Genomic DNA, 19,571 nt, shown 5'->3' with positions numbered 1-19,571 from the left:
TTTACGTCCAAGATGCATTATCTTGCACTTATCCACATTAAATGTCAGTTGCCACAACTCTGACCATTTTTCTAGTTTACCTAAATCATTAGCCATTTGGCTTACTCCTCCTGGAACATCAACCCTGTTACATATCTTAGTATCATCAGCAAAAAGACATACCTTACCATCAAGACCTTCTGCAATATCACTAATAGAAAATATTAAAGAGAATGGGTCCAAGTACAGATCCCTGAGGTACCCCACTGGTGACAAGCCCAAGCTTCGAATATACTCAATTGACTACAACCCTCTGTTGCCTGTCACTCAGCCACTGCCTCACCCATTCAACAATATTGGAATCCAAACTTAAAGATTGCAGTTTATTGATAAGCCTTCTATGTGCAACAGTGTCAAAAGCCTTACTGAAATCTAGGTAAGCAATGTCTACTGCACCACCCTGATCTATAATTTTAGTTGCCCAATCAAAAAATTCAACAAGATTAGTTTGGCATGATCTCCCTGAAGTAAACCCATGTTGTCTCTCATCTTGAAAATCCATGTGTTTTTAGATGTTCAACAATCCTATCCTTTAACATGGTTTCCATCACTTTCCCCACTACTGAAGTAAGGCTTACTGGCCTATAGTTGCCCGACTCCTCCCTATTACCTTTCTTGTGAATGGGCACAACATTCGCCAACTTCCAATCTTCTGGGACTACTCCTGTTATCAATGATTGGTTAAATAAATCTGTTAATGGTTTTGCTAGTACACCACTAAGCTCTTTTAATAGCTTTGGGTGTATTCCATCAGGTCCCATTGACTTATTTGTCTTTACTTTTGACAGTTGAAATAGAACCTCTTCCTCTGTAAACTCACGTGTAATAAATAACTCATTTATCCTTTTTCTTAACTGAGGTCCCTCTCCTTCATTTTCATCTGTAAATACCGAACAAAAATATTCATTGAGGCAGTCAGCTAGACCTTTATCCTCTTCTACATACCTTCCTTCTTTTGGTTTTAATCTAACTAATCCTTGTTTTACTTTTCTTTTCTCATTTATGTATCTAAAAAAAGTTTTTTCCCCCTTTTTTACTGACTGTGCTATTTTCTCTTCTGTGTGTGATTTGGAAGCTCTTATAACTTGCTTAGCCTCTTTCTGCCTAATCTTATAGATCATTCTGTCTTCCTCACGCTGGTTTTTTTTATAATTACTAAATGCTAACTTTTTGTTTTTTACTATTTTGGCCACATCTGCGGAGTACCACAGTGGTTTCTTGAATTTTTTGCTTTTACTGACAAGCCTAATGCAATTTTCTGTTGCCTTCAGTAGTGCAACTTTTAAATAATCCCATTTCTCTTGGACGCCATTTAAATTGCTCCAGTCTGATAATGACTCCTTTACACATATTCTAATTTTAGAAAAGTCTGTTTTTCTAAAGTGTAAAACTTTAGTTTTTGTGTGGTGTGACTCTTATATTAAACCACACTGATCGATGATCACTGGATCCTAAACTTTCCCCTACAGTAATATCGGATATTATACATTATTATATATGCTTCGACCCACACTAGTACACCCCCCTGTGCACACACATACTCTACACAAACACACCCAAATATCTACACATACAAATGCACTCAGATATTTACACACATTTCTCCACACACGTACACATTGTGGTTGTTGGCATTTCTTGTACAATTAGTGTTTAGTGTTTATATAAAATTCTTCAGGACAATTTACTTTGAGAATTCCCAGGTATGACCATATGGTCTTAGAGGTTTTGTACAACAGGGTATGAAAAATGCAAGCCAACTTGTGAAAACAAGTTGATCTTAGTCATAATAGAGCTGCTCTTTCTCCCCAGTAACCAAAAACTCTTTGAAACTGGCTGAAGCCCTCGGGGCATTTTGGCATCAGCATACTGTCATGAGAAATACTTCCGGTGAATTTTCACTCAGTGCGTAAAACAGCTCTTTGATTGATATATTATTTACTTTTAATGCAAGCATTATATATTTATTATATATTATTATTATTATTTATATTTTTTTTATTAGTCTTAGACTCCAACTTTTTTTTTATTTTCTACAATTCTTTTGAGACAGTAGCAAAATTTTAAATGTAAGATAATTGTAAGAGAAATGCTAGAGAGATACTTTGCGTGGTAGAGGGTAAGAACAAATGCAGAATGCTACCTATAGGATCGTTTAGGCCTTCGCTTCAATATCAGGCCCACTGCATGCTTCACCACATGACCTCCCATGCGGTAGCTTCGTCTCGTGGCCGCTGGGGTATGTCAGCTGGTATCCGCTCGTGTGGCGCTTTGTAATCTGCTGGCTAACTTGGCCCAGAAAGCCTTTAAAGATGCGATCGAGCCCAGACATGCTGTGAAGGAGTGGGTCTGGTTGACATGAGATGGCCATCATCTTAGCTGGGACTACGCACCCTTTATTCGTGCTTCCAACTCTTGCTGCAGCAGGTCCCAAGGTAGATGTGTGTCGGGATAACCTTCATCGGCAAGGGGGAGGAACAATGGGGCACAACCGCTGAGATGCTGCTTCCAGGTAGGTCAGAGACCGAGAGATCGGCCGTTTCTCAATGCCTCCACCCCTGGGAAGGCCATAGATAGGTCTCTCGAACTTCCACTGCTAGTGTTTGGGTATGCAAGAGGGCAATGCTGCTCTCATGAATGACAAGAAGCTTACGGTGTTGTCAAGCTTAGAAATCAGAAGTTTAGAGCCCATAAAATAGATAAGTTTCACGATGCTGTACGGAGCTCAGACAACGTGCGACCGCTTGGCATGGCAGTCAGGCCCCGCCCCCTACATGCCAACTTTTAAAGCATATAATAACCAGTGCTCAGCAATACTTTTGTACATCAAAATTCCAAATGCAGTCATCACTCTGGGTTTTCAAAAAAATTTATTATATCAAAAGAAATCCAGGTCGACGTTTCAGTTCTCTTAAAGAACTTTCATCAGGAAAAGCATCATATATTTCAAATCCATTTTTTGAGTCTGTGCTTTAACTAAACGATGTGCACACTATTAGGCTCATATTCTTCACGCTGCCAAAAGTACCAAACTATGTTTACATGGAAAGAAGCACCTCTAGAACTACAAAGAAAAGAAGGCTAGATTTGATTTATTTGACTGGTGTAATTCTACTGGTGTATTAAATTGTATCCATTTTAATATGAGGATTCCATGCAATATCTGTCACTTCTGTTCTCACTCATCTACCATCCTCATTTGTTGGATATTGTTGCTGTGGTTCACTTGTTGTCACAGCTTGGTAAATTTCTGGCCCCTTTAGCATGTCATTGGATTTGGATTTTTCAATGTTCAGTTGGGATTGGAGAAGTGTAGTTCTTGAACATTATACTTACATTAACCAGAGTGAGAACTTAGAATAAATACACAGTGAATTTAAAATTTAAGGTCAAATAGCCAAATTAGACTAAAATTCTCTAAGTCAACTCTGCTTCCAGTTAAGCTACTGTCGACTAAAATTTTAAATTCACCATGAATGCACTTTGGATTCTCACTTTTGTGAATAATCCTGTATGAATTACTATCTGCAGGTTTTAGGGAAAGCAGCCTGCAGTACATATATTGGGTAACTGGGTTTTGAAGAGCTATATAATAACCAGTGAGCAATATCCATCCACACACCAAGTTTCATGTGTTAAGCGTTATTTCTCTTCATGATGAGGATATTAGCCCAGGGTGTTTTGTAGCCTATTTTAGATAAATTAATTAGCACTCCAGGGGTGCCATTCTATTAGGAGCAATGTGCAATAAAACGTCAAAGTGATACTTTATTGTCTGTTTTTGCTGTTTTATGTCTCTGCTAAAAATGCTTTCTCAATATGTTATATATGCTTTGTTTGCAATTTGTTTTCCACATAGAAACCTATGATAATAGCAATAAAATGTCTTACCCCATTGCTGGTGATAATTTACACTTGAAAAAAAAAGATAATTGTTCCCTTATCATTTTCTCCTGTTGTACAGTGTATCGGTACAAATTGGGAGTAATGAAAAACATACTGGTTTGCTATAATTTCTATGGTAAGTTTAAAGTAAAAGTTTCAATACCTAGTACTGGCCAAAATGTTGTTTTTATTGAGGTATACACTTGAATAAGAATTGGACATGTTATTCCCAGTTGCTGCCCATTCCTTCTTATACTTTGTCTATGGTAAGAGTGGTTGTCATCTCCTTGGGACTGAGTTTTGGAAGTAGATACAATGAACCTTGCGTGTGGTATCTTTCTACTGTGTGTTAATTCCCATTTAGAGGCAGATAACCTACACATCTATTATAAAGACTGATGCCAATGAACTCTTTCTTAGCTGGCGATTCATGTTCTGGGGCTAAAATGCCTTTTGAAGTCAACAATGGAAATCTTTTAGGACAACTCAAGAAGATTTAAACTGCTAGGTATAATAATAAAAAACCTTTCTGAGGTTTGTAAATAAGTAAGTCGTTTCCAGAGTTTAGCTCCAGAATCGTATCTCCAAGTTAAAGTGTACTCCGCCAAGGCTGATAAAAAGTGATTTCACCACAGCTTCACCATAGGTTTATATAACATACAGAGGACATCAGAGAAAATAACCTGCGACACTGGAAAACTTGTTACCAATATATATGTTGCAAAACTACAACTTCTATCAGTCCCACGCAATCCAAGGTCAACGACAGATAATATTTTGTAAATTGCAACACCCCAGTATGAATTATGAGTTCTTTTCATCATATAACAGTCACTACATGACCATTTTGTTGTCTAGCCACAGTACACTGCTGCAGTATGTGTTAATGTAAATATTAGGTTGAATGATACATGTCATGTTAATATCCCAAATTGCAAAACATACTATCTTGTGAGATGTTTGCCTTGCAGAAGAAACCAAGCAGGCCCGAAGCATTGCATCATCAGAGTAGCTTAAACAACCCATTCACTTGTAATTAATGTGAAACAATTACTTCATTATATGTCCAGGCATCCAGCTTGTCCTCTGTTCCTGGACTTTCATTTTTGCCTCCTTAAAATTCAACAACTTCCTTTCTCTGTTGTTTTTTCAAAGCAATAAACACTTGAGAACAATAGAACACAATTGCTTCCTTCCTTTGCTACTGTGTATTTGCCTGGATCCCTTCCGTCCCGTCTCAAAATAAACAAACTGTTTTTCCGACAGACCCTGGTAGAACTCAAATCTCCATGTGGAGTAAGGAACAAGCGTCTAATGCATGTTTTCACAGCAGACTTATTGTTAATAGTGAAACACTTGCTGAATTCCAATTAAGTTATGCTAATTCTATACAGTTAATGTAATGTCCAAAAGCAACAGGCTTTATGATTATTATTTATATTGTTTTGTGAGGGGCAATAAAGATTAGTTTTAAACTAAACACCATTGTGACTACAGCTCATTGGAGTAGTTATGGTGCTATGTCAGGGTTATTCATTAAAATCAGAATTTTCACAAATTACATCAAAATGGAAAAACTGAGGCAAAAGCAGGAAAATTTGCAAATTCAACTGTAACGGTACCCCGGGCATAAAAGGGGTTAACAGCCGTTTAGGAGATCTTCCCCTTCCAGAGATACAGGCACAGCTGCTGCAGAACACCAAACTCCTGAACTGGATACAAAATAGCACTCCAACTCCCGAACTGGAACCTCACTAATAGCTGCTAGCAGACGAACACTCCTGGCAATCAGTCTCTAACAGCATACAGTGAATCCCCCCAAGAACGAGACAGAGCTCCGTGTTGAGGGTCAAGCAGTGGTCAGACAGAGCTGTGGGTTTATTGTTCTTATAAATGTTCCAATAAACACGTACAATACACTCAGACACTCCCACACAAAATCCTCCCCTCTACCTGTGATACAATTACCTTACACAATGGGTAATGTAATTATCACAAGCAGAGAAATACAGTTTTTCCACATTATTCATAACTTAAAAAGTATGCATCACATTCACATAAAACTTACATTTTCAGAATCAGCATACTCCAAATATCATACACATTGGTCCAGTGGTTCAAAAGATAGATCGTAGTCCTTTGTGACCAAATGAGGCATGGCTTTTCTGCCCAAAACCAGTTCCACAGAGTCTTCTATCCTGGAGATAATTGGGAAGTAATCCAATTATCTCCAAGGACAGAGGCAAAACTCCATTGAACACATGGCAGCAAAAGACAATAAAATACATAAAAATATATAACTGTGCCGCCATTGCATAAAACAGGTACATTCAACATATCCCCAGATAGCTCAGATCTGAGCACACATTATTACTGAATGGCGCTCAGATTACACACATACAGTTTAGTTACCATGGAGCCAAAGTCTTTCCCATAGTCTTTCATTATACGAATGGGCTCCATGGCATAGCTATCTGGGTTATCACCGCTCAAACAGGGCAAGCACCGAATGACCCGGCTTTCGTGTCTTTGCATGGGAAAATCAAGCTTTTTAACATGGGGCCATAGTCCAGAGGCAACAGGCAGGCAACCAGGCTCCTCCAATGCAATGTGGCGAGATTGGTCTCGTCACATCAACCATATTCACAACCTATATCGCCTTGTTTTTACCATTCAGATATAATTAGCAAAAACGGAGACATTAGTGAATAAACTTGTAAGTGTATGGGCGCCATTTTCAGTTTTTTTGCCAAATCATTTTCTAAAATCATGGGCTCCCCTTAGTGCCAAGAGCCCGTAGTCTGTGGAACGATGGACAATGCCCACAGAGTTAACCACACAGAAGTGTAATAATACGGTGCTTAGTATATCCCTTTAAGTTTTAGGAAGGGTTCAAAAAACCTTAATATAATTATACAATTTACTCAATTTACCCAGTGCAGTGTACTAGTGAGCATGTTCAGAGTCAAACTACGTTTTGTTTGCATTGTACAAGATTATTTTAACATGCACTTTGATGTACGAAGTCAAAATATAAATTTTTTTGTTGAAATATAATGTTTGCATTAAGAACTAGGATTAATCAGCATTACTAGAGTATAGTGAGACTGAGATAAGGAAGAAATGAAGGCATAGACCTTTATGCTCCTAGTGTAAAATAAAACATAACAGGGTAACTTGCATGGACATTTCAATGTTACACACCCACAAGATCTGCTTTGTCTGCTATGGAATGCTGGAGGTGCAAATGTTGATGACACATATCCCTTGTTGAGTCAATGGAAAAGTATTCTTCAGTCTCTAACATGCTCAGAATGGAGCATTCCAGAATTCAGATCTTACATTCATTTTGAAGAATGATCTTTGACAGCCACCCACTTTGCTTCTCTGCATTATATCTCAATAATAATATTGAAATGTCCTCACCTTTTGTGTTCTCTTTGTGAAATAAATGCTTCAAGCATGTTATGTTCACTATTTTACTCCAGAACTATAAATCTTTTGTTATAATAACCCACAGTAGCTTAAAGAGTTACAGTGGGTTGCTGTAATTCTCTCTGCCCGAAAGTCAAAGAGGAGTTGAGACCATGGAGGCTTGTCTATTGGTACAAGCAGCGCCCCACTTGCTTTTGATGAGTGTAACACTAGACCTTATTCTCATATCATGCCACACCAGAAGAGGACAGGCCCTCTTAGTGGTGCTGGTGGTGTTGTTCCTGCAGTTGCTGCTGATTAATGATGCTAGAGACCGTGTTGCTTGGGGTTCATTTTGCCTTGTTCATCTATATACCTTCCCCACAACTCATTTAACTCTTTTATAGTTGCCTTTTACCTATGTATTTCCTTGGCTCATGTGGACCCCCTTTGTGTCATTTCTTTGTCATTTTATCCTTCATTTTACCTTCCTTTTACCCTAAATGTTATCTGTCTGACCCTTTTTAGTCTTCCAACCACAGCTATATCTCTACCAGGGCTTAATTAATAAACATTGTATTTTCTCCACAACATATTTTGTTTTATATCAAGTTTTAACATTGATTTATTGTATTTTTTTTGGCAATTTGACAATTATAGATTATACTAGCTTTAGTGTAACTATAATCTTAATTGAATTAATGAGAGGAGGCAAATATTTGCTTAAGTCTCTCTTTACTAGAACTCCACAGCAGCACATTAACATAGAGAAAAACAACCAATCAGAAAAAAGTAATGAAACCATAAAAGGCCCCTCCCAACCAACTACTTCCTCTTTCAAGCTGCGACAAAACAAAGAACATGAACAATATAACTCAATAGCAGTATACTAAGAACTCCAACAAAGTCAGACGATGACTGTCATCCAAACACGAAATGAATGTGGAACAGTATATAAATCCTTGAACTTTATCCCGAAGAAAATCTTGAACATGGATCTGCAGACGAACCATTAAACTGAAACGAGATAAGCAGAGAAAAACATGAAGACCCATAATCAATTTCAGACAGTACAGCATCTATAAAATCTCACCCTGACTTCCCTCATCAAGGAAAATAACTGACCTACCTAATTATAGCCCTGGAGAACAGACTATCAACCAGAGGTGGTCAAATAAAAAAAAACAAAGTACAAGGGTAGGGTGAAACTGGGAGGGAAATATTCGCCTTCTGTCATTAATAAAATTAAGATTATAGTTACACTAAATCTAGTATAATCTACAATTTTATAACATGACAGGAGGCTTCATATTTGCTGTTTTAACGCTCAGACAGCAAAGCAAAAGAAATACGATCCACCGGTCTAACATAAAATTGGTGAAAGGTATCTTTTCGGGACCAGTAGTTGAACACATGATGTCCTGGAGAGATGCTGTAACGAATCACCTGGCACCCCGACTGGGTACCTCTGTTGAAGGATGCTCCTAAAGCTTTCTGAGGGCTCCAAGCACTCCAGCAGACACCTCCAGGCCCTGCACGCTACTCAGTCCTGGGCACTCTGGAACCGAATGAGGAATTAGCTCTAGTCCTTACAAGGACTTTCCCTGTTGAATCTCCTGCAAGCTGGAACAGCAGACACAGGAGCAAATATTCTTCCCTCCAATAACTGGACGACACACAGTTTGGAGTGTAAGCAGGAACAGACAGAGCTGTGGTTTTATTGTTTCTTATATACACATTTTTACGCAATGTTGCCAACCACATGGTTTTGTAGCACAGCCAATCAAATACACTATAAAACAGTTAAACACTCCCAGTCAGGACAAACAAACTCTCCCCTCTGCCTGTGATATAATTACTGTACACAATGGGTTAATGTAATTATCACAGGCAAGAAAATACAGTTTTTACACAATTCTTATAACTTCTAAAATATACATTCAATCTCCATATTACATATTATTAATCAGCACACTTCAAATATAAACATATCCAAAATTCAGACAATTCCCTTCAGTGGTTAAAAAGTTAGTTGGAAATCCTTTTTGACCGAGGATTGACAAATCAGCCAGTTCCAACTGGTCTGGCAGGGTCCCTGGGAAAACGCCCTGCTGGAGAACAATGGGGGGGAGGGGACGATGCACACCTTCCCATGGACTCAAAGGGGCAGAAAAAGTGTCCCAAAATCCAATAAGCCCAAACAATGTTTATAAAAGGCAAACTCTCCCAGGGGCCATAGTCAGAAGGTAGGAGGAGGGCAAACAATCCCCTCCAAAAACCGGCGAGGTCACTTTCGCCACAGATGCGCACGCCATGCAGGCGCCTGAAGCCGCCGTGTCTCTAACCGAAAGTGTTCTGAAGGACAAGTTCACCCCCGCCAATGCCAACAACCATTAATCCATCGCGTCAAAATAGGAGACAAGACTGGATTGTGAGCTCTGACATAAGAAATCAATAACTGACCAGGACGAAAAGGGCGAAGAGGAAAGGAATCGCCACATAACGAGACAGTGCCGTCGTTACACAGAGTATAGGTGAGTCACGGAAATGTGGGTAGAATATAGCTGTTGAATCCGACTAGAATGTATAGACACCCTGCAAGTGACCCTTTCCGGAGAGAAAGAAGAGGCGTCGACATCTAAGGCCCGGACGTCCGAAACACGTCTTAAAGAAGCAAGGGATAGTAAGAGGGCAAATTAGCTAAAAGTCGGCGAAGGTAAGGTCCTGATAATCAGGCCAATCCTGGAGGAACGAAAAAAAAACGCGCGTATGTCCCGGAGAGAGGAATACCAAGTCCACGGAAGTTGTGACTGTCTCATACTTCTGAAAAATCTGCAAACCAGCGGGTCAAGACCAAAGGGGAGACCTCTAAGCGGTGCGAGGACCGCTGAAACCGCCGATCAAGCTACATAAGCCAAATGATACGTGCGTCCCAGGTCAAACAGGTGTGACAGAAAGTCCAGAATGCTGGTTACGGGGTTCGTAAAGGGATCAGTATCCCGTTCCAGGCACGAACTACACCAGGAACACCATGCTGACAAATACCATCTCCTAGTTCCAGGGGTCCAGTAGTCCCGGAGAAGGTCCTTAGCTGACTATGATAACACCTCGACACTCCAGGCTCCCCTTAAAGAGTCCAGACTACTAAACAGAGGTGGCCGGCCATCACGAGAGGATGAGGATTGCCCTGGGAGTCTGAGAGGAGCATCAGAGGGGGTGGTAGTAGCAGTGGGTTCTGATGGGACAGGTCCAGGAGATCCGGAAACTAGGCTTGACTCTGCCATAGCGGAGGCAGTAATACCAAAGATATTACTTGCAGTAAGACCCTGGGTATCATAGCAAACAGAGGAAACGCATCAGCTCTCTATGACAATCACACTTGGAGGGAAGCGTCCACCACTGAGCAAGCCGGATCCGTGAGCCAGCTGAAGCAGGTCAGGACCTGATAGTTCGTTCGAGAGGCGAAAAGGTCCACCGTGAACGGACCCCTCTGGTCAGCGATCTCGAGGAAGATGGGACGAAAGAGCCTAAAACCGCTGGTGTCCCTCCAATGTCTGGAGAACCAATCAGTCGTCAAGTTCAATACCCCCTACAGATACCTCTCCTGGAGGATGATGTTGTGTTGGAAGCAGAAGCAGCAAATCTCCTACGTCACTGTTGAGAGAATCCGAAAGCGGGCTCCAACCAGGCGGTTGATTTGTTCATTCGGTAGTTTATTTTAAATTTCGTATGTTTTATAGTTTGTTTTATTACTGTGCCGTTCGCGGGTTTCTCCAGCGTTCGGTTCTTTTTATTCCTGCTATTATTTTTCGCAGGCTTTTCGATGACCATCTTGGATCTCGTATCGCGAGATCCCAGACAGCCATTTTTTGTCTGGAATTTTCACAGGTACATAATAGACGTGGATTAGCATCCCTCCTGTTTCTGTGATTTATTGATTTTATATCGTTTTTTTCTGGATTATTTCTGCCTCACTGTTTATCATCTACCTACAGGGACCTTGTTAAGGTTGGTGTTACCTTGGTGTGTGAAACGGTTGGTTAAGTTTCACTACCTAGTACCTGGGGTGAGCCCCCATAATTTAGTGCCGCCGAAGGGAATTGTCGAAGCAATCTCCCAAATTTTACTGAGTGAGCCCCAGTGTGTCACGAAATACACATTACTTAATCTGTGGTTTACAAGTGCCATTCTGTCCCCCCCAAGCGGTCCCTGAAACTAATAGCCTCTATACTGTGCCGACCCGATTATTTAATTCCACTAAACACTTGTATATATATTTTTGCAGATATCACTTGAGCGTAAAATGGAAGATTCACAACTTCCCACTGACCTATAGGCTATTATTAACGCAGCTGTAACCGCCTCAGTTGAAAAGGCCTTGGCTAAGGCTCTACCCAAGGGTCCCGAACCCACTAAACAAATGGCCAAACATGCCAAATACCAGGGGGTGTCAGAGGAATCAGATTCCTTCTCCAGGGAACAATCCCGCCCGGCTAAGCGCCACTGGAAGGGTGAGGGATTTAAGGTGGGCCCCTCCAAAGGCAAAGCCCCTCTAAAATACGGTGCATGACCTATCCTCACACAATAATCAAGATGTCCCACCATTTCTTTCCATTCTGGACACAAGCAGAAGCCTCTGTTTCCCAAGACAGAACATGGTAAAAACACCCATTTCTCATTGAGACGTTTCTGGGTGAGCCCCAGACATTGGAGGGTACTTACAGTGGGGTCGCCACTGACCATCCGGAGGGTGAAATATTCGTCGACTTGGGTCAGCGCATGTTTGACCCCATAAATATACGACACCCCTGCTCTGGGGATTGGTCGCCTCCAAAGCATCTTATGAAGTTCATGCATTTCTGGCTGAGAAAGCCATTAGACAAGAAGTACGGAAACGCCTACGTTCCAAATGTCCCTGTCCCTCCCTACCGGATAAAGTGGCATTTACGCCAGAGTTCGACCAGCTTATGCTGGCATTTATGGCCAGAGGAGGAAGAGACTAGGCATGTGCATGGGGAAAATATTTGTTTCGGTTCGGCATTCCGAAAATCGGGAATTCATCAATTCGGGACTTCGCCAATTCGTCACTTCGACACTTCGGAACTTCGGAACTTCAGCACTTGAACACTTTGGCACTTCGGAACTTCGCCACTTCGGAACTTCGGCAACTTCAGCACTTCGGATCTTAGACACTTCGGCAACTTCAGCAACTTAGGAACTCCGGCATTTCGGGACTTTTGTTGCAGCCGCTTGGTAGATAACTCCCTAATTCCCACGGTATTAGGGAGCTATCTACCAAAAGGCTGAAAGACTTTCAGCCAAATTTACTAATACTAAGTAAAGATTACTTAGTATTAGTAAATTATGCCCCTACTCGCTATACCGCGAGTAGGCCAATGTCTAGGCTGCTCACTGTTAAAAAAAAATAAAAAAAATAAAAAAGGGTGCCCTACAGTAAAAAAAGGGGGGAGGACCCCACCGGCCCCCACCCCTAAACGGCGGTGGGGGCCCTAAATAAAAATTGGGGTGGGCGGTGGGTGGGGGGCATTAACAAGAAAAGGGGAGGACCTAATGAAAAAGGGGGGGCAAGAAAAGGGGGGCAAGAAAATGGGGGGCAAGAAAAGGGGGACCCTTAACAAGAAAAGGGGGACCCCTGAGCGGTGGGTGGGGGCCCTTAACTAGAAAAGGGGGGTCCTAATGAAAAAGGGGGGGCAAGAAAAGGGGGGCCCTTAACAAGAAAAGGGGGGACCTCCCCCTGGCCCCCACCCCTGAGCGGAGGGTGAGGGCCCTAAACAAGAATAAAGGGGGGGGACTAATGTCCTCCCCCTGGCCCCCACCCCTGAGCGGCGGGTGGGGGCCCTAAATACAAACTGGGGGGGACCTATTGTCCTCCCCCTGGCCCCCACCCCTGAGCGGCGCGGGCAGGGGCCCTAAATACGAATGGGGGGGACCTAATGTCCTCCCCCTGGCCCCCACCCCTGAGCGCTTAACAAGAAAAGGGGGACCCCTGAGCGGTGGGTGGGGGCCCTTAACTAGAAAAGGGGGGTCCTAATGAAAAAGGGGGGGCAAGAAAAGGGGGGCCCTAAACAAGAAAAGGGGGGGACCTCCCCCCTGCCCCCCACCCCTGAGCGGCGGATGGGGGCCCTAAATACAAATTGGGGGGATAACCTAATGTCCTCCCCCTGGCCCCCACCCCTGAGCGGAGGGTGAGGGCCCTAAACAAGAATAAAGGGGGGGAACTAATGTCCTCCCCCTGGCCCCCACCCCTGAGCGGCGGGTGGGGGCCCTAAATACAAACTCGGGGGGACCTATTGTCCTCCCCACTGGCCCCCACCCCTGAGCGGCGGGCAGGGGCCCTAAATACAAATGGGGGGACCTAATGTCCTCCCCCTGGCCCCCACCCCTGAGCGCGGGCCCTAAATACAAATGGGGGGACCTAATGTCCTCCCCCTGGCCCCCACCCCTGAGCGGTGGGTGGGGGCCCTAAACAAGAATAAGGGGTGGGGGCCAGGGGGAGGACACTGGCCTCCACTGGCCTCCCCACTGGCCCCCACCCCTGAGCGGTGGGCGGGGGCCCTAAATGAAAATTTAACCCCCCTCCTCCCGAGGTGACTAGGGGTCCTCAAACCCCTAGTCACCCCCTCCCTAAAAAAATAAACTCCTACCTACCCCCCTCACCCTAAAAATAATGAGCGAGGACCGTTTAACTAAGTACCTGTACAAATGAACTTACCATTCAATATTTTCCTTTTTTCTAAAATCTTATTTCTTCAGCCCCAAAAAAGGCCAAATAAAAATCCATAATAACCGACGCAATAAAAAAAAAAAAAGACGAGGACAAAAAAAAATCCATCTACTACCATACCTCCCAACACAATCACACACTTCACCACACATACACTGCACCCCTCACACACTAAACCCTTTACACTCACACACACTGAACCGCCGCACCCCTCACACACACACACTGCACCCCCCACGCACACTACACACACAAACAAACACTTCACCTCTCACACACACGCAAATTGCACTCCTCACACACACTGCACCCTTCACACACACACACACACACATTGCACCCTTAACACACACATGCACACATTGCACCCCTCACATACACACTGCACTCCTCTTATACACACACACGCATTGCACACACACACACATACACACACACACACACTCAACTCAACCCCCTCACACACTGCACCCTCACATTGCACCCCTCCTTGAACCCCTCACACACACTGCACCCCTCCTACACATTGCCACTCCTCACACACACTGCCTGACTACACACATTGCATTCCAGATACATACAGTAAATCCCTTATACACACACAAACACACACGCCACAAACCACACACACACATACACATTAGATCACCTATACAAATATGCACCCTGTACACACACTACATTCCTGGCATACATAGTCTGAATCCCATGTGCACAGAGGCATAACTAGAAACCACAGGGCCCCGGTGCGAATATTGCCCTGGCCCCCCCTCGGTATGCCAACCCCCCCTGCCACACTCCTCCCATACGTCTATCGCCCCCCTTCCATACGTCTATCATCCTCTCCGCCCACACATGCAAACAGATACACATGTAGACACACACATAGACACACACACGCATAGAGACACATACAGACAGACACAGACAGACAGACACAGACAGACATGCACATTCACACATACGTACACACATACATAGAGACACACAGACATACATACACACACACACCCACAGACAGACATACAGACACACAGACATACACACACATACAGACACACACATACAGACACACACTCACATACAGACACACAGACAGACAGACATACACACACACACAAACATACAGACAGACATACGCTCACATACCTTTCCCTGGGGTCCAGTGGTGGCTCAGGCTGATGAGAGTCAGAGATCCCACTCTGATTCCCTCTCCTTCCTCTCGCGTGGCTCCCAGTGGTTGCAGTGAGGAACTGACCAGGGAAGTCACTTCCTCCCAACCTCTGACCTCATTAGAGTGGGCCCGGTCATGCTGTTAAAGTGCTAACCGGCCCCCCTGGAATTACATAGCATCAGGTGGCCCCAACAGCATGGGCCCCTTCAATGCGTCCCCGGTGGTCAGCTAGTGGGACGCCTGCGACCGCGGTAGTTCCGCCACTGCATATGCACACACTAGATCCCCACTCTCTACAACTCAGATATATATATACAGATATACACAAAAACCTCTATGCACACAATTTCTACATGCCCTATAAAAATCAATATTTGGAGTGACCTCCAGCATCAATCCTTCTACATACACTTGCAAGCAGGTTTGTAAGTAACTCAGCAGGAATGTTGTGCTAAACATCTTGGAGAGCAGACCACCATTTTTCTATTGATTTAAACAGCCTCAGTAACCTCTGCTTATTCTTGTAATATCAGAAAAAGTAAATGATGTTGAGATCAAGGCTCTGTTGGGGCAATTCTTCTTAACTGTTTTACTTACTTTGGCTGTATATTTTAAGTTGCTGTTATTCTGCATAATATATTTGGGGCACTTCAGATGCCTCACTGATTGTATTTCATGATGGATAAACATCTACCTGTACTTCTCAGCATTTAGAATGTAGCAGAGCTCCTATATTTTGGCTGGATATCTCTGCTGGAATGCCCTCTTAGCTGGAAGAAGTGATATAGCCCCTTTGTCCCAGTAATCAGACAGCACATTATTCTGGAAGTACAACTGATTTCACTGGAAACAATTAGGTATTTTATACATGGACGCCTAGCATAGGGGGTCCATTCAATGTATAAGTGATTCCCCCCTGGGCATCTCTGTGTCCAAACACGGTAAAACAGACATGAACCCAAACACATGATATATCCTTGGATAGCTTTGATCCGAGCGCCCATGTTGACAAACTAATTCTTGTATCCATGAAATATTTGTCCAGCTGCTAGGAAAGTCCATGCCAGAAATAGTTTCACAGCCATAGGCGTGCGCACGGGGTGTGCCGGGTGTGCCTGGGCACACCCTAATCCCCGCGGCACGCCTATGCATTGAGACCGGCAGGGGAGATCTCAGGATCTCCCCTGCCGGCTCATGCAGAGCCGGCGCTATCCGAGCGCCGGCTCTGCTCTCAGCCTCCCCTCACTAGCTCACAGGCAGTGAGGGAGGCAGGAGAGGACCCGGGGAGCTATTGCCAGCAGCTCCGCCGGGTTCCTCTCGCGAGATCTGAGCGTTGCCGCGGCAACGCTCAGATCTCGCGTGAGTGAACTCTAGCCCTCCTCTGGACCACCAGGGATGGATGGCAGCAGCAGCAGGATCCCACCTCCCAGGCATAAGGTAAGAAGGGAGGGGGGATAACTGATCTGCCTCCACCTCCACTGGACCACCAGGGACAAGGAACAAGAATCCCCCCTCCCCACATAAAGTAAGAAGGGAGGGGGGATATTAATTAATGTACCCCCACCTCCACCCCCACAATCACCCACACACATACACACATACACAGCACACACACACACACATACACAGCACACACACATACACAGCACACACACACACATACACAGCACCCACAGACATACACAGCACCCACAGACATACTGTCAGGATCGGGACAGGGATCCAACACGCAGCGTACAAACAGTAGCCAGATACGTATACCGGACCTTAGAATGGCCGGACTAACGTAAGTAGTACTGTAGAGAATAGTCAAAGACAAGCCGAGGTCGAGGGTAACAGAAGACAGGTGAGCGAGAGACAAGCCGAATCAAGGGTACAGAGGTAAGCAGAGTAGGATAAACGAGCCGGGTCAAAACCAAAAGGAATAAGCAGAATACAAGCACTGAGTGACTAGAACAAGCTAGAACCACGACAGGGCAATGAGCTAAAGAAAGATGCTCCGTTAAATACCCTGTTCAGGAAAGTAACCACGCCTCCGAGGCGTCCTGATTGGTCCTGCAGCAATTGACTGACAGGTCGTTCCGGGTAGCGTCCTGCCGTCGACTTCCGGTCGTGATGCTGTAAAAGGCAGTCACTCCCTCGCGGCCGGCTTAACATGACCGGATAGACCGCGAGGAAGGAAGCCATCAGACCGTCTGGATGGAGGAACGGCTAAGTCTCTACCTCTTTCGGAGGTAGAGACCACAGGTACCCTGACAGTACCCCCCCTCTCAGATACGCCCACCGGGCGGAAGGTACCAGGGCGAGAAGGGAAGCGAGAGTGAAACGCCCTGCGGAGACGGGGAGCATGCACCTCCTCCTGAGGTACCCAACTTCTCTCCTCAGGACCATAACCTTTCCAATCGACCAGATATTGCAATTTCCCCCGGGAGATTCGAGAATCAACGATGGAATTGACCTCATACTCCTCCTGACCCTCCACCTGAACCGAGCGAGGAGGGGCGATCGCGGAGGAGAACCTGTTACATATTAGAGGCTTTAGCAAAGAAACATGAAATGAATTAGGGATGCGTAAGGCATTAGGCAACGCTAAACGATACGCAACTGGGTTAATTTGAGACAGAACCCTGTAAGGTCCAATATATCGAGGAGCAAACTTCATGGACGGCACTTTTAACCGAATGTTTCTGGTACTTAACCATACTCTATCGCCTGGAACAAACACCGGTGCTGCCCTTCTACGTTTGTCAGCATGTCTTTTAACCAGCATAGAATTGTGCAGCAGGATTTGTCGAGTTTGATCCCACAACTTCCTTAAATTGGCCACATGAACATCCACCGACGGTACCCCCTGAGAAGAAGACTCCGAAGGAAGGATGGAGGGATGAAAGCCATAATTCAAGAAAAAAGGGCTAGAATGCGTAGAATCACAAATGAGATTGTTATGTGCAAACTCTGCCCAAGGAATCAAACCGACCCAATCGTCCTGGTGTTCCGAAACGAAACAACGTAAATATTGTTCAACTTTTTGGTTAGTGCGTTCAGCAGCTCCATTGGACTGAGGATGATAAGCAGAGGGGAAATTCAATTTGATGCCTAGTTGGGAGCAGAAAGATTTCCAAAAGCGGGAAACAAATTGGGAGCCTCTGTCAGAGACAATTTGGGAAGGTATCCCATGCAAACGGAAAATCTCCCTAGCGAATATCTCCGCTAATTCGGGCGAAGATGGTAGTTTAGGTAAGGGAATGAAGTGAGCCATTTTAGTAAATCTGTCCACCACAGTGAGGATGACAGTCTGCTTTTTAGAGATAGGCAAATCAACAATGAAGTCCATAGCCAGGCAGGACCAAGGCTTCTCAGGAACTTCTAAAGGGTGAGGTAGCTTGGTCTTGGTACAAACCTCACATGCCCCGATGAATTCTTTAATATCTTTACGTAAGTCAGGCCACCAAAAATCTTTAGAGACCAGAGCATATGTTTTGCGGATGCCAGGATGCCCAGCCACTTTGCTGTTATGGAGACAGCGTAGCACCTCCAGTTGGAGAGCGGCAGGAACGAAGTGTCGATCCCCAGGAGTCTGTTTAGGTGCCAAATGCTGAAACTTCATGATCTCGGAAAGCAATGGAGAGTGAATCTTGAGATTCGTGTTTGCGATGATATTCCCCTTAGGAACTATGGAGGACAGGACTGGTTCAGTTATAGTGGATGGTTCATATTGACGAGACAGAGCATCAGCTTTGGAGTTCTTAGAACCAGGTCTATAAGTGAGTACATAATTAAAGTGAGTGAGAAACAATGACCAGCGAGCCTGTCTGGCGGATAAGCGCTTAGCCTCCCCAATATAAGACAAGTTCTTATGATCCGTTAAAATAGTAACAGGGTGTAATGTCCCTTCCAGTAAATGTCTCCACTCCTTTAAAGCCTTAATGACCGCTAAGAGTTCCCTCTCCCCGATGTCATATCTGCTCTCAGGCCCAGATAATTTCTTAGAGAAGAAACCACAAGGGTGTAATGGTTTATCCACCCCTAACCTTTGAGACAGAACAGCCCCAACTCCTGTCTCAGAGGCATCGACCTCGAGCAAGAAAGGCAGAGTCGTATCAGGATGGACTAGAATGGGAGCCGAGGCAAAAAGTTCCTTGAGAGTCTTGAAAGCAACGAGAGCTTCCTAAGACCAGATCTTAGTAACAGCCCCTTGTTTGGTCATATTGGTAATAGGCGCAATGATAGAGGAGTATCCCTTAATGAAGCGCCTATAGTAGTTGGAAAAACCAATAAACCTTTGAATAGCCTTGAGTCCTTTGGGCAAAGGCC

Source organism: Pelobates fuscus, chromosome 9 (genome assembly GCF_036172605.1).
Source record: "Pelobates fuscus isolate aPelFus1 chromosome 9, aPelFus1.pri, whole genome shotgun sequence".
Lineage (NCBI taxonomy): Eukaryota > Metazoa > Chordata > Amphibia > Anura > Pelobatidae > Pelobates > Pelobates fuscus.
The sequence above is the reverse complement of the archived record's forward strand: the minus strand, read 5'-3'. Positions refer to the sequence as shown.